Source organism: Eupeodes corollae, chromosome 1 (genome assembly GCF_945859685.1).
Source record: "Eupeodes corollae chromosome 1, idEupCoro1.1, whole genome shotgun sequence".
In the NCBI taxonomy this organism is placed as follows: Eukaryota; Metazoa; Arthropoda; class Insecta; order Diptera; family Syrphidae; genus Eupeodes; species Eupeodes corollae.
The window spans coordinates 154,819,165-154,834,083 of NC_079147.1; the positions used below are offsets into that span (position 1 = coordinate 154,819,165).

The 14,919-nt window shown below is 37.6% G+C and overlaps 1 protein-coding gene across 1 annotated transcript in view; it reads right to left on the reverse strand.

Moving 5' to 3' along the window:
* Window positions 1-14,919, reverse strand: part of LOC129939430 (uncharacterized) — a 62,813-nt gene that overhangs the window by 16,582 nt on the left and 31,312 nt on the right. The window lies entirely within an intron of this gene.

Below are 14,919 nucleotides of genomic sequence, written 5' to 3' on the forward strand. Positions count from 1 at the left end.
GCCTAGTACATACTTCCTCGTGAAGTGAACGTTCGCCAGTGGAGAAAGTGAACTTTTGACATTGCTCACTGGTACACACTTGTGAGTACACGTTGTGAACATTTGACTTCAGCTTCCCGTACATTTTGCACGTGAATTGCCCGTGAACGAAAACTCTCCACTTTGTTCTCCACTCAGCTTCACGGGTGAACCAAAAACTGAAATTTGTATGGGTTCACGAGATGGTTCACAAGTATGTACTAGGCTTTAAGCCTAGTACATACTTCCTCGTGAAGTGAACGTTCGCCAGTGGAGAAAGTGAACTTTAGACATTGCTCACTGGTACACACTTGTGAGTACACGTTGTGAACATGAACAAACCAAATGTCAAAGCTTCACCAACAGTTCCCGTACATTTTGCACGTGAATTGCCCGTGAACGAAAACTCTCCACTTTGTTCTCCACTCAGCTTCACGAGCAAGTTCACGGTTGAACCAAAAACTGAAATTTGTATGGGTTCACGAGATGGTTCACAAGTATGTACTAGGCTTTAGATGGAAACGATGCTTTCAAGGTATTAAAAGCTCTCCACTTTTTCCACATACATAATATCCTTATTCCTTCTGTTAATAAAATAAGCATACTATAATACATGACTTTATTGTTTGCGAGAAAAAGCTTTATTGAACTAAAAATTAAAAAAAAAGATGGCGAGTGTTCCCCTTCTTGTATATTCCCCTTCTTGTATATTCCCCTTCTTGTATATTCCCCTTCTTGTATATTCCCCAATGAATCCATCAACAATGCACTCGCTAGACATCAGAAAGATTCAACTCCGAAAGCGATATACTCGTATGTTCGACATTTTCACGAATTAATTGATCCTTTCATCAGTTACTCTTATAATTGGAAAATAATCTTAATCGATGATTTTAAGTGTGAGGAAGGTACTTTTTTCGCTGTTGCTGACTCAAAAAGCAATCTAATTTCTTCAAAAAAGCTACCGCCATTTTTCGCTTTATTCTCGGCCGAAGCTTTAGCAGTTTTAAAAGCCACAAAATGTGAGTACAAATCCAATAAAAAAAAACAGTGATATGCATGGACAGTCTTTAAAACTTGAAAATTCAGCCGCCATCAAAAATGTCAACAATCGATCATCCTACATTGGCAAAATCAGAGATAATGTCATCAAACTTGGAAAATCAATAAAGATTTTTTGTGTTCCAGGTCACATCGGAATAAAAGACCATGAAGCCAAAATAACCACTAGAAACAGCAACTCAACAATATCAAATACCAATGATACCAAGAAAGATATTGTCTACCCTACCTCTACACTTGCAATAATGAACAAATGCTTTACCAAGTTGAGGATTGGTCACACTCAGCTTACCCACAGTCATCAACTTAATAAAGAAATGAAATTCATAATAAACTTCTTAACAATAATTTAAAAAATCTCCTTTTGGTTCCTTCCGAACAAAAAACATACAAAATATTTTCAATATCTTAAAACTAATTAATATATATATCACAGTATTTAACCCATATTTATATAAAACCTCTGCGGGGGCGATCGGAATAAGTCAAACCTGATACTTCTACTGACTCCAACGCCCCCTTGCAGCTAGCAACCTAAAACATCATATCATTCAATATACTATTTTTATTATTTCAGCTAGAAGCCTTGGTAGCTATAAGCTTTAAAGTATTGTTTTGTACATTTATGCATAGTTCAATAAATAGTAATAATAAAAAGAGGCTGGGATGCGACCCACACTGATAACTTCTAAATTCCTATCCCGTCTGTCTATTTGTCTTGCTTAAAAGTTGGTAGTTTTTTGTGTTAGGTTTACGAGTAAAAAGTCGTTTAGTTTGAAAATCAAGTTTTGTTTAATAGATTTTTAGTCGAAAAATTTTGTTACCAATTTTAGTAGCATTTCTTAAATTTTTACAAATTGGATGAATGTAATTAATTTGAGAGATATCAAGAAACGAACATCGATTTTTACCAAATTTGCGTACCATTTCTTTTAGGATAAAAAAAACTACTGAATATCGAAAACAATATTTTCTGTGAAATAAAAATAGTTTGAAGACAATATTTTTAATTTTTGAAAAGCTATTTGAAAGTAAATTTTTACAAAGTTTTAGTATCGTTTTTTTGTTAAGTTTTTATTTTTTTGTAAAAAAAACTGTCAACTAGATTTTTCTCAAAATTTTACTGAATGTTGACAACAATATTTTTTAAAAGATAAAAGTAGTTAAAAGCCAATATCTCAGAGTTTTGAACAGATATTTGAGTCGAAAATCAATTTTTACCAACTTTTATTAATTTTTTTGCTTAGTCCTCCCCACTTAGACGAAGTAAAGCTTGCCATATCTAAGTTGAAGTCTAATAAAGCCGCTGCAGCAGATGGCTTGAATGCCCAGCTCTTTAAAGCAGCTGGGGATAAGCTGGTTAGGAGCATGCACCAACTTATCTGTAAGTTATGGTCGGAAGAAAACATGCCCGATAAATGGAGCCTCAGTATTGTTTGCCCGATCCTGAAAAAAGGAGACCCTCTAAACTGCACCAACTATAGAGGAATAAGTCTACTTAACATAGCCCATCGTTAACAACCTGATAGGTCCTTATCAGAGTGGGGTCTTAGACCAGGAAAGTCCACAATTGATCAAATATTCACATTACGGCAGATCCTGGAAAAAACTCAAGAACACCAAATCGACACCCACCATCTTTTCATCGATTTCAAGGCCGCATATGACAGCATCTACAGGGACGAGCTGTATAGAGCCATGTCAAGTTTTGGCATCCCTGCCAAACTCGTCCGTTTGTGCAGCATGACCATGGAGAATTCACGCTGCTCCATAAAGGTTGGAAACAACTTAACAGAACCTTTTGATGTCAAAAAAGGTTTTAGACATGGTTGTGCGCTGTCATGCGATTTTTTCAACATCGTGCTTGAAAGAATAATGCAGAGCTCACACGTCAACACTAGATGCACTATCTTTCAAAAGTCTGTCCAATTACTGGCATATGCTGATGACATTGACATAATGGGAAGAACTCAGCGTGATGTCAATTGGGCTTTTGTGAGTATTGAGGCAGAGGCGGCAAAAATAAGTTTAACGGTTAATGAGGGCAAAACAAAGTTCATGCTGTCGTCTAGAATGGACATACAACACCGACGTTTTGGTCAAAACGTCACAATCGACAGACGTAACTTTGAGGCAGTCAAGGACTTCGTCTAGCTAGGCTCCGCTGTAAACGCAGAAAACAACACCAGCGCTGAGATCAAACGCAGAATAACTCTTGCTAACCGCTCTTTCTTTGGACTAAGAAAGCAATTGAGTGGTAAAGTCCTCTCTCGAGGGACCAAAGTGTTGCTATATAAGACCCTTAATATCCCCGTCCTGCTATACGGTGCAGAAGCATGCACTATGACAAAAGCGGATGAAAGCACCTTGTCGGCTGTACAGCGACGTAGACTTAGCCAGAAGGGTAATAGTAAAACGACTAAGATTTTTGGGTCACGTAGAGCGCAGGGAAACCAATGCTCCGGCCCGGAAAGTCTTCCAATCCACACCCACAGGACAGTGAAGTAGAGAAAGACCGCGGATCAGGTGGCGCGCACAAGTGGAAGGTGACCTCACTCAACTTGGAGTGCGAAACTGGAGACATCTAGCTAGGGACCGAGCTAGATGGAGAAGTTTGTTGGGTGAGGCCCTAGTTCACAAAGGACTGTACCACCACCTTAAGTAAGTAAGTTTTATTTTTTTTATAAAAAACTGTCTATTCGATTTTTTTAAAATTTTTCCGAATGTTGAAAACATATAAAACTGGCAGTTCGATTTTTCTCAAAATTTTACCAGATGTTAAAAACGTGATTTATTGTTTTACAAAATTGTATTGGCGATAAAATCATTTCAATCAAATTCATACTCGTAAACTGCTATGGTAAAAAACCGCCTACGCAATCTTCTTGAGAGCCTTTTCTGCATCTTTCTGCTTAATTATCTGTATAACAAAATTTATTTGAAGTCGATATCTCTTCTGGTACGTACACACGCACGCACAGACATCTTTCTAAATATCTTTTATTACGACTCTAGGGACCTCGAAAAATGTCAAAATTTTCAATATGACAAATCGGACTAATTACAATAACTTCTTTCTTTTTTTCTTTTTTCACCTATTTAAAGTTAACCGCTCTTTTTAATTTGTAGATGATTTTAGAATAAGAGATTTTATTTAAATAGCACATTATTTGGGCAGCTGTCATCTTATGACATTTGGTAACTAAAACCTACACTACGAATCTAGAAAACACATTTTTTTTACAGTTCGTAAAAATGAATAACTTTTGGTTCTTCTCGTTAAGTACCTTGTACACTGGCAAAAAGTAAACCAGTGGAAAATTTGAGTTGTTGAACTAAGTTAATGATGGAAAGAATCAAAACCCTGGACGAAGATTATTGCTGAAGTAAACGTTGCGCTGGATAAAATCTAGGTTTGTCGATGTTTGGAATTATTATGAATACCATAAACGACATTATTGGTTCCTTAAATAAGAAGAATTGTCGCATTTGAGTTCATCTACAAAATGTTACTGTTTGGTGTGGTTTTTGGTGATGGCACTACCGAGCTATGATTATTGATTATTATGTCGGAAGTTGGAAGACATAATGTGGACAAGGTTTATTTTCAACAAGACGGAGCTTCGAGCCACACAGCCTAACCATGTTGATCACAATTGCTCACCGAGATCTTGTCTTTATAGCCACCTTTAGAGTAATTTAATTGATGCCATGTTTTATGGAAAATTTGGAAAATTGCATAAAAAACTGTCTCCGTGGAGGATGTTTGCATGATTTTTTCTATTGTTAATGGGATTATTTCCTTTTTACAATGCAAACAAAAATTTGTAAAATACTTAAAATAAAACGCTTAACGTCAAAATTCAGTTATATCGAACATTATTTCTATTAATTGGAAGTATGATTCAATGGAAAATTCTTATGGCTGAATCACAAACACGCTTTAGCTTCGGCTTTGTCTACATTACGGTGGGCCTGCTTTGAGGTTGCTTTGAATGACATTTCTATTATTTCATCCCTCCAAAGAGCAAATATTTTGTTTGTTGACATTTTTTTACAGCTGTTGAGCTGTCAGACAAAGCAAATGTTCAGATAATTGAACTAGAGCTTCCATTTGGAGTCACATTACGTGATAGCATGCATTGAGTGCCTATGGCTGAACTCGTAAACGTTTAGCCAAAGCTAAAGCGTGTTTGTGTTCCAGCCATTAAATTCGCATTTTTGTGGAGAAACGTCTTGAAAAAAATTATTTTCCTAATGGATCCTCATATAAATAATTAATAGCAATAACAATAAAAGCTTGATGATGATATAGATTTAAACAGGCTACATACATTTAAAGGGTATTTTTTTAAGATGTGTGGTTTTCAAAAAGAAATAAAAATCACATAATTTAAAGTTAAGGCCAAGAATGTTGCTTTATTTTAAAGATAAGGGTTTGTCATTATGTTTTAAAATTGATTTTGGCAAATGGTCATCGCAGCGGGATTGAACTTGAATCTTATCATTCCAGACAATAGGCTCAATTTTTGACCATTTGTTGCAGTAATTGCGATTTCATATAACCCCACAAAAAATAGTTCAGCGGTGTTGAATCGCACTATCTTAAAGTCCACGCCAGAGGCCCCCTGCGTGAGATGATGTGCTTATCAAAAAATACCTTCAGTAAATTGATTGTTTCGTTGGCTGTATGGCATATAGCACTTTTGCCATGCTATGTGTCGCCGTCTTGTTATTACCGAAGGTAGTCCACATTGGAATTATCCAATTCACACACGAAAAAGGGGCTTTATAGCGTGCCCCATTGACTGGATTTTCAAGATTTTTTTGGAAAAAGTATAGATTAATGATTTTCTCTGCCCAAAACTAAAATAATTCTTTAAAATCTTACATAAAATCTTACATAACTCTAATTATTTGTTAGTCGAGTCTTCTTCAATACTCTGCTCCACAGAAGCAATATAGTATCTTTTTTGAGTACTTAAGGGCGTCACTTAATGGAAGATGCGCATTAACCACTAGAGTAAACGTGGAACTTAACGGATCCTGAACTGAAACTGAGCATAAATCAAGAGACACTTGTCAAAAAGACCAACCCGGAAAAAAGTACTGCTAGATTGAAAACCACACGTCTAAGAAAAAAACACCCTTTATATATTAACTTAAAAATCTACAAAAGTTCTTGGCAGACGTGTTCATAACGATTACATTTTATTCTATTTTTGCAAAACAATTCATTTATGACCTCAATTTTCTTGTTACTTGAATTTCTTCATCAAAAACGTTATGAAACTAAAACAATTTTGTACGCTTTTTAAGATCTTATTTAAGTAACAATCTCCCTGCAAATCAATTAAGTTCTTTTTAAAGCATGACGTAGGGAGAAATATGTTTGGATAATAATTAATGTTACATTCCATAATATTTTAAGAGATACATCTACATATGGATGTAGGCATATACATAAATAAAACGTTTATCAATGACCTTTATCATTTACGAGAAAATTATATATAAATAATGTAGTAGAGGAGAAGGGGAGGGAGCATGATCCTAAACTGTGATTAATCGCCCGCAACCACTGACAGCGGTATTTGAGTAAATCAAAGCATGATGTATATTTTCTTGTATGTAATAAACATACATCTGTACATATTTGTACATATACAACATACATTAATTAACATTTTCTATCATGATGTAAATCTTTGTTTATCAATGAACTTAATAAGCATATCTGGGGTGACCATATTTATATAAAAAGAAAAACAAGACAGTTTTCTTTATGTCTTTACGTCTCAAATGATGACATTACGCAATGCTGCAATAAGACACCAAGAAGTGATTTCCGCTGTAATGGAACTTCAAGATTTGAAAGGATGTGGACCGAATGGCATATCAGCAGAATTTTATAAGTATGGCACAGCAGAGCTAATCAACCGACTGACAACTATACATAAAAATGTCATGGAAACCGGAATGATTCCACTAGAATTCAAGAAGTCCATCATTTTCCCGATTCATAAGATAATGAGCTTGGCCGAGGTGCCTAATTATAGAGGAATATCCTTTCTAAATGCTTCATATAAAATATTCACGCTGGTTTTGCAAAAACGTTTCAATAAATGGATAGAAGACAACAAGCTCTTAAAGGAGTTCCGAGCAGGCTTTAGGACAGGTTATTCGACGGTTGACCACATTTGTACACTTAAAAGTGCCGCACAAACATTCCTATATGTATATGATTTTCGTTGACTTTAAATCTGCATTTGATATGATCGATAGACATACGCTTATCTACGAGCTTTATAGTAACGGAATGTCATGAAAGTTTTTTGGAATGTTTATTCGGAATCTATATGCAGATACAATTGCTAAGGTATGGATTGGAGAAGAGTTGTCAAGAGGGTTTAAAACACAATTGGAAGCCAGACAGGGCTGTACATTGAGTCCGAGTCTGTTCGCCTTGTTTATTGAAGATCTTGCAATGAAATGAATGAAGCATCACCTGAATCATTACAGTTAAACCTGGATGATGATTGTCAGCTTTGGAGTTTGATGGTGAATCTTAGTAAGTCCAAAACTTTGATTTTCAAACGAGGAGGAGGCCGCAATTCGTCTTAAGAAAAATGGTTCTATAATGGAGGGGTCATTGAGGTTGTCATTTTGGAATTCAAATACCTTGGAGTTTACTTAACGAAAAATGTGAGAATGGAATTTCATCTGAGAAAGAAACTAGTTAAGGCTAAAGGTACAATTGGTGCAACTTCGAAAACATGTTTTTCTAACAAAAGTATAGCACATAGCAGCAAGTTCAAGATATTTCAATCGATAACTGAGTCTGTCATGTATTAAGTGGCACAAACTTGGGTAACAAAACAATACGAAACAGTTGAGAAACTTTTCCGATACTTTATTAAGCGAATCTTTAGACTGCCATCAAATACACCCAACTATGTTATTATGTTGGAATCAGGATTATCACTTATGTTCATTTGAACCATAAAAATGGGAGTCGATTACATCTTGAGAGTTATGAACATGAGCATAATTCGATAAATTTATGCGTACGGGACCGAAAATCACCCGAAGAATTTTTCTCTCGAAGCATCCTAAGACGATCTCATCTTTCTTTGACAGGGTCCAGGCCTCAGCGCCATAAATGAGAACAGGGATGATGAGTGTCTTATAGATGGTGATTTTACATGCTCGAGAGAGGACTTTACTTCTCAATTGCCTTCTAAGTCCAAAGAAGCAGCGATTTGCACGAGTTATTCTTCATTTGATTTCAGCGCTATTTTCGTTTTATGTGTTAATAACGGTGTCTAGGTAGACAAAGTCCTTAACTACCTCAAAGCTATAGCTGTCCATGCTGACGTTTTGTCCAAGACGTCGTCGTTCAGTGTCCTTTTTGATGACAGCATATACTTGGTCTTGCGCTCATTGACCACTAAACCAATCTTCTTCGCTTCCGTCGCAATGCTCAAAAACGCTCCACTGACATCACGCTTTGATCTTCCAATTATGTCAATATCATCTGCGTATCCTAGTAATTGGATGTGCGTTTGGAAGATTGTGCCTCTAGTGTTGACGGTTGAGTTTTGCACAATTCTTTCCAGAACTATGTTGAAGACGTCGCATGACAGTGCATCGCCTTGTCTAAAACCTTTTTTGACATCAAATTCATCGGTAAGATCTTTTCCGACCTTGATAGAGCAGCGTGCATTCTCCATCGTCATTCTGCACAAACGGATAAGTTTGACAGGGATGCCAAAACTAGACATTGCTCAGTAGAGCTCTTTCCTATAGATGCTGTCATACGCGGCTTTAAAATCGATAAAGAAATGGTGGGTATCGATTTGAAGCTCCTGGGTTTTTTCCAAGATCTGACGTAGTGTGAATTTTTGGTTGAAAGTGGACTTTCCTGGTCTGAAACCACACTGATAAGGACCAATCAGGTTGTTGACGAATGGCTTCAGACGTTCACATAATATAGTAGAGAGGATCTTATACGCAATGTTAAGGAGACTGATGCCTTTGTAGTTGGAGTAATTTAGAGGTTCTCCTTTCTTATGTATATGGCACACTATGCTGAGATTCCACTCATCGGGCATGCATTCTTCCGACCATATTTTGCAGATGAGTTGGTGCATGCTCATTACCAAGTCATCGCCTGCTGCTTTGAATAGCTCCAGCAGCTTTGTTTGACTTAAGTTTAGATATAGCTATCTTCACTTCGTCAAGGTCGGGTAGGCGGAATTGTTGATCTGCGTCGCCGAGGTTGAGTGGTTCTATCTCCCTTACAGCGGTATTTGATTCGTCATCGTCGATACATAATTAAGAGAAGTGATCTTTCCATATTCTCAGCATCAACTGCGGTTCTACTACGATGTTCCCTTGATCGCCTTTATAGGCTTCGGTTCGTGGCCTTGGGAGGTTTGTTTTTAACCTTTTTGGTAAAATTTAGGAACCTCGTTTCTGTTGTGACATCCCTCTATCTTCTCGATCGCGCGCTTCTCAGGCTCTCTTTTTTTCCATCTAAGAAGCCGGTGTTCCTCTCTCCTCTTCTGATCGTAGAGCTCGCGAGCAGCTCTAGTCCTTTTGTGCAGCGCCGTTTTGTATGCCTCTCGTTTTCAATGCTTAATGCAGGCAGCATAGGACTCCTTAAGAGGTTATTAGAGACTCGATCGAAAATTACATGGCAGTCTCTTGCGATTGTAGCCGTCTAACGTCGACGTACCTTGGCTACAACGAGGTAGTGCTCCGAGTCAATGTTGGCCTCTCGGAATGTTCGGATATCCTGGATACTGGAGAAGTGTCGTGCGTCGATCGCAATGTGGTCAATCTGGTTGACGGTTGATTGATCAGGAGATTTCCATGTCTCGTTGTGGATATTTAGATGTGTGAACTGCGTACAAGCTACCAGAACGTCTCGCCCCGCAGCGAAATCGACCAACTTGAATCCGTTGTTGGAGGTGGTGTCGTGCAGGCTGTATCTTCCGATTATGCCACCAAAGATGTCTTCTCTTCCTAGATTGGCATTAAAATCTCCTAAGACAATTTTAATGTCATAGCCAGGGCACTGCTGAGTGCTGATATGTCTTGTCCAAGAGGTCGAAGAATATGTCTTTGGTGTCTTCATCTTTCTCCTCTGTTGGGGCATGCGCGCTCATTGGGCTTATGTTGGCGAATTTAGCCTTGATGCGGATTGTCGTGATGCGCTCGCTCACACTGTTGAAACTCAAGACTTTTTGCTTAAGTCTAGTTCCAACAACAAATCCACAACCAAATAGAAGCTGTCTTTGTTCTCGGTAGCAGTCGCCATAGTACACATCGCGGATAAAACTTTCCTTATAGTCCTAGGCTCTGAATGTGTCGTAGAAGCCTTACAAGGTGTTCACTAAGTAGTTCAACCTTAGTGGAACTGTAGACGCCACAGTTGATTCCATCTCGAGAATTCGTCCGCTGCCGCCTGGATAAGGAGAGGTGCCTTAGTGGAAACATATTTTTCAAGAAAAATAAAATCTACAAAAAATAGTACGCAAATTTGGTAAAAATTGATACGAGTACATATAGACAAACATTTAAGCAAGACAAATCGACAGACGGGATGGGAAGTTATCAGTGTGGGTCGCATCCCAGCCTCTTTTTTTTGTATTTTGATCACACGGTACACAAAGGAACTTGTTTTCCTGAGTAAGAATCTCACTTTGTATTTTTTTAATTTGAATTACGTTTTTAAAATTTAATAGTTCTTAAAAAATGTGTGTACAATGTTTTCACAAAGTACAAGTCTATATCTACTAGATACAGTTTAAATCAATTTAGTATCTCACCAAGTTTTCGAAATTCTTCATTAGTTATGATTATGAGATAATTTATAGGTCTTCGTTCTTTTCGAAGTTTTAAAAAACCTTGAAAGTAGTCCCTTAGCATTATTTTTATAGATGTTCTTTTTAATATATTGCAAACACTTATTTTAATAAGCTAAGTCTACAAATGCATTATAATAATATAAATTGTTTTTATATCGCTTTGGGTTTTTTTTTGTTAAAAAACGTTTAAACATAAATGCGTTAGCACTCTTTTTCACATACTGATGAAGATTTCTAAACAGAATTTTGAAGTAGGGTTTTGTATATTTTGAAAATCTAAACTACTTTACGTGAATTTTTTTTCAAATTATGAAAGTTTGTATCTCAAAAACCTGAGATGATAGATTAGTTCGAAGTCAACAAAAGCCTTCGAAAAAGTTAATAAGTATTAATCGTTCTCGGAACATTAAACATTTAGTTTTTTGAAATAAATACAGGCTTGTCACCTTATATGAAGTTCATATATAGGCCAACATTCGATTATTGGATGGGCAATTGAAAACATTTCACTCATCTTAACCAAGATAGAAATTCATAACATGACACACGAATGATACAATCTGAAAATCTTTCATGGTTCAAATAAATTAAAAGCTTTAATTGTATGTTTTATAGAATACAAGTTCGATATATTGTTTTGAATGCGTAATTCAGATTGAAAGAAATAAAATTTTACAACAGGAAAAAATTGCAACATCAAAATTACGAAAATGATTTAATGTGTTCTTTTATTGCTGGATGCGGATGTTGGAAATTGAAAATGTGTACTACATGATGCATGTTGATTTCCAACATTTTCTTCAAAAGTTTTTCTTGAAAATATTCATACATTTCTTAAGATATATTCATGAAGTAGAATTTATGCATTGTAATAAAATCTTCAATTGTAGGTAAATTTTTGCGTAACACAGTTTTAGAAAATTTGTTTAATTTATTTTACTTTTGTTATGTTTGGACGCTTCTACTCTGAACGTCGAACTTGTCGAGTTGTAGAAGCTTAGGAAGGTCAATGAGTCTCGAGAATTTTCTCCAGATGAGTCCTGAAACTAAAGGATGTTCTTATCCCTCTACCTTCTCAAAATAATCATCCATTCCCACATAAACAAGGCATACCAGCCTACGTTTATATCACCAACTCCCATCCCACCTCCCACGTTTGTAATGTCGAAAAAGCTAGCAGCGGTCCTATTTGGTCTACTCCTTTAGGTAACCCAGCTGAATTGCTTTTACTTCTCACCCTTTCTGTTCCTACCCAACCACCTCTCATCTTTATTGGGCTGGATCTAAGGTGTTAAACGACCCGTGCCGATGATCAGCTTGGCTGGGGGCCCAATTCAAAATAAGCCCAGTCTCTAACGGAGTATCCGGATACCTGGCGACCTCCGGATTAACTAGCTCTATCTGTACATGCGAATCTCTGTCCAGATGGACCTTTTTTCTTCGCATCTCGTGGGACCAAAATCAACAAAACCAACAACAAAAATAAAAAAAACAAATGAGTGGCTAACCATGGACCCTCCTCTGCTGTTGGTAGCAACGAGAATATAAAGGTAGCGATACCTAATTTCAGTAGTGGCAGGGTTGTGAAAAATGGCCCTACCACTACTAATGAGAACCCTTCCAGAAATGGAAAACTCTCAAAAAGCCATTATAGACAAAGGCGGCAAGCGGCGAAAATCTTAAAGGCCTCTGGTGCATCATCGGGGGCTGAAAGCACACCGCAGCAAACCGCTAGCGTCGAATGGGCTAAAAGCTTTCTTGCTAACAACAAGGTCCAATAAGGACTCTACGTCCAAAAGAGAAAGGTATCTTGAGGGGCCGCACCGACACCAAAACAGCCTTGGATGCACAACACCAGCACTCCCCTCAATCCTATCAAGAAACAATCCAGTTTTGGTGACGTCGCGATGGGCAAAGTCGTGGTGCGGCATTGAAAGGAGCGATAATGATGGCACAGTTGGCAGTTGGTCAAGGTTAAGCTCTCGGGTGGCTTTTTGAGCATTTTGAGAGAGCTTCCAGGACCACTTCCTTCCATAAGCAATAGGGGTTGGCATCAAGGCCATGTCAAACTCATGGTTTATGGCGACCAGAGGTCTTGTGACCTAATTTGAAGTTTGGCTAGGTGCGAAGCTCGAGGTTGTCGCTATGGAAGACATTCCTAGCAGACCTAGAGCCCGCATTAAGAAACCGATCGAACCTGCTGGTATCGAGGAAATTCTCGAGATATAAGCTCGATAATAGGTGTCATAACCGGACACTGTCTAATAGGAAAGCACGCCATGAGACTAGGCGTATTCTCAAATATCTTTTGCAGAAGCTGTATGGACGAGGAAGAGGAAGAAACGGTTCTTCATCTTCTCTGCACATGCCCTGCTCTGGGTCGAAAACGCAAGAATTACATAGGAGAATTCTTCTTTAACGATCTAAACGATCTAAATCATATCGTTATAATCAGCCTCTCACGTTTCGTAAGAGACTCAAGCTGGTTCCATGAAGCTTAGGAGGAAGCCTCAAGATTCATGTGGTATCACAATGGGCCATTAAACTGGCCTAAGTGTGTCCGTTTCCATCTTGGACAGCCACTATAACCTAACCCTAACCTTACCTATGTTTGGACGAATTGAAAATGTTCAGTATTGAGATATATAAATAAATATCTACCTTTTGATAAACCACAGACAGTGTGAACATTATAAATAGAGGGAGGGGTTTGAAATAAGGTGTCGGTGTGCAATGGTTATAAATTCCTGAATATCGCAATGAAAGGAAAAGATAGAGCGTGTTAAGACATATCATATTTGTGTAGTTCAGCGAAATGAAGCTCAGTACGCTCGTATTACTGAAGGCGCTCGTATTACGAGTATTACCTATCGAGCGAGTCGAGTATACAGTTGAACTATTTAAAATGACGAATGCACGTCCGTTAAAATAACTGTAAAAAAGTATGAGACAATAAATTTTACGACATAGTCGACAATATAAGAGGGAGGAGCATTCGCCTTTTTGGGTATGAGCTAGACAAATACTTGGAACGAGAACTGATTTTGCCGGCGTTGAAAAGCACTTCTTTAGAACAATAATGGCCGGCCTTGCAATCAGGGCCAGCGGATTTGTGAAAGTTGAGATTTTTAATGACTTGGGCGGTACGTTCGAAAGAAGATTGGTGCCATAAAATCATTTACGCCCAAAAGAACATGAAGAGCCATAACACTCAAGCAGCTTTGAGTTAGCCGCGGAAACAAAGAAATTTCTCCATAGAACTGACATGTTGAGTGTTATTGACAACTAGCGTAAAAAATGGAAAAGGTGGAATTTCCATGTTCTTCACAAATGACCAACAATTTTTAATGGGCCTTGCTGGCCTTCCTGAATTACTCGAAATTGGTCGTGTTCTTCTCACTTAACTTGGCTGTAAAACAACGGAAAAAAACAAATCGCCTTAACCCTAATGGACACTTTGAAGCTAGAATCAGATCAAGCGTTTTTCTTAGGTATGATACCTAAAACCCTGTTCGTGTTAAAAGTTCTAATCCTAAAAAGAATGGATCTTTTGACCACATCAGTACAAGAGAAAAAACCACTATCGAGGAAGCATAGTGACAAGGTTAAACATCCTTAAATTATTATTGAGACTGTTCCCGTTAGCCTCATCGCATTTCTAAACGGTTCTCTTAAGAGGTCTTTCTCTAACTGTAGAGTTTTGTCCCTAGGAATAAGTGCCTTGAGGAAATAGAGTTCTGATACTGTACTTATCAGGGGCAGAAGTGAGAAACAAGTTAAGAGTGTTTTCTGCTCAACCACCAACGCTCGTTGCCCAGCTGAATGTATGCCTCGATAAAGAACGCGATAGTTAACATATGGATTGTTATTGACAATAAGCGTTATAACCATGGAAGAGGAAAGATTTCTAGCATACCTATGAGTAGGAAAGGGGGCACTCTAGTCTGGGAATTTTTTGTGGTTA